This window comes from Octodon degus, unplaced genomic scaffold (genome assembly GCF_000260255.1).
Source record: "Octodon degus isolate 3935 unplaced genomic scaffold, OctDeg1.0 scaffold00235, whole genome shotgun sequence".
NCBI lineage: Eukaryota > Metazoa > Chordata > Mammalia > Rodentia > Octodontidae > Octodon > Octodon degus.
The window spans coordinates 3,248,229-3,250,165 of record NW_004524811.1 but is presented as its reverse complement, the minus strand read 5'-3'; the positions used below and the strand labels follow the sequence as shown (position 1 = coordinate 3,250,165).

At 40.1% G+C, this 1,937-nt stretch overlaps 1 pseudogene; it reads right to left on the bottom strand.

Annotated features, from left to right (window-relative positions):
* LOC101574749 overlaps positions 1-561 on the bottom strand; it is a 5,672-nt pseudogene extending 5,111 nt beyond the window's left edge.
* Positions 562-1,937: the final 1,376 nt, after the last annotated feature.

Genomic DNA, 1,937 nt, shown 5'->3' with positions numbered 1-1,937 from the left:
CCTGGCTTGCAGAGCAGCTCTCGTGGCCATTTCAAAAACCTCTCTCACTCCATCTTTGTTCTTTGCTGAACACTCCATGTACCCAAAGGTGCCAATCCTGTTTGCCATATCTCTGCCTTCTTCAGGTTTTACTGGTTCCTGCTTCATCTTGGCTAACTCCCATCTTGTGTGTTCATCATTCCGAAGATCCTTCTTGTTTCCAACCAGGATAATGGGTATATTGGGACAGAAATGCTTTACTTCTGGAGTCCATTTTTCTGGGATGTTTTCTAAACTATCAGGGCTGTCAATGGAGAAACACATCAGTATAACATTGGTATCTGGATAGGAGAGAGGCCTCAGACGATCATAATCTTCCTGTTCAGCCATGTCCCACAAAGCCAACTCTACCTGCTTTCCATCCACTTCAATATCTGCCACATAGTTCTCAAACACTGTGGGAACATATACTTCTGGGAACTGGTCCTTGCTGAAGACTATGAGTAAGCATGTCTTACCACAAGCTCCATCACCAACAATCACCAGTTTCCTTCGGATGACAGCCATTGCTTACAAATACACTGCAAATGCACAGCCTGTGTAGCAAACTTGTAAAAGTACCTCAAACTTCGCAGATGATGGCTCGGCGATGACCCCCGAGTCTGGCCTCTTCACGCCAACGATGCCTGTCTGCGAGTCGCAAGCTCAGAGACCAGGGCGGATAGCTTCAGAGGCGAAAGCGGACTACCGAGAGAACCGATGGAGGGTGGCGGACTCGGGAGTGCGAGCAAGGGCGGGCCTGAGCAATTATTTATTATTTGTTCTTTTCTACAGTTTCATTCGTTGCTTTGTTACCTCTGCTGTTGCATTTCAGAGTTTAGGTAAGTAACTTTAGATTTGCTCTACCTCATTGCTCACTGGATTTGCCTTTGGTGACCTGGAATGCTGAGGCTGTATCTTGTTTCCACATCTTCTCATTTTCTAGTTTTTAAAAATTTATTTTCTGTCTTGATGTTTTTAAATTCATTATAATATATAGGTTTATTTCTAGTATTGACAACCCCTTGAAATGACCAGTTTTCATAAATGTCTTCTAGGTGTATCTGGATTTTGAGTTGTGAGTTCTTTGCAAGATCCTACCTCTTAAATTTACTAGTGATGAGCTAGTAAGCTACTTTGACTGCACTGTTCCTTTCACTGGATGATGCAGTGGCATGGGTAGGATATTCTTTGGTCCATAGTTATGACAGTGAGAAAAGAACTGGAAGTGAACATCTAGCTCACCCAAAATCCTGGATAGTTCTTAAAAGGCATATTTCTACCTAGCCGTGTGCAGAATTATAAGGCTAAAGACATGGCTAATCTGTCTGGAATCTGGTAGAAACTAAGAAAGGAGATAGGGCTTAAAAGTTACTGCCTGTTTAGCCTAGCCCCCAGTTCTTTTGTACTGTATTATTTATGGCCCTCAGACAACCTCAGTTTGGCATGCAAGGAAGAATAACTGATTAGGACAATTATGTCACTTTGGGTTAAATACTATAGTCAGTAATAATAATAGGATCTAGGACAGTCTAGAAAGTGACAAACTGTTAGCTATTAACTTGCATCCTTTAATCATAGGTGCAAGTTTTATAGTTATATAAAAAACTGAAAATAATCCAGCACATTATATATAGTAAATATTTCCTCATTTGAGCAATTTTCCTCTCTGGAGAGAAAATTATAAAAGGGATAGGAGGAAAAACTAGACAAAAAGAGAAAGAGATTGAAAGCAAAGTTGAAGACAAAGGAGTATTACCTAAGCCTTTGCAGACTGGTGAAGAAGACAGCAGGGAAACAAAAAGGAAGTAACAAAAATAAGAACTAAACAAAATAATAAAATCTTGAAAGAGATAGATTTTTCATGATTTCATGCCTGTGGTTAACATTTGGTACTACAATTTCATAGTAATGTTTAG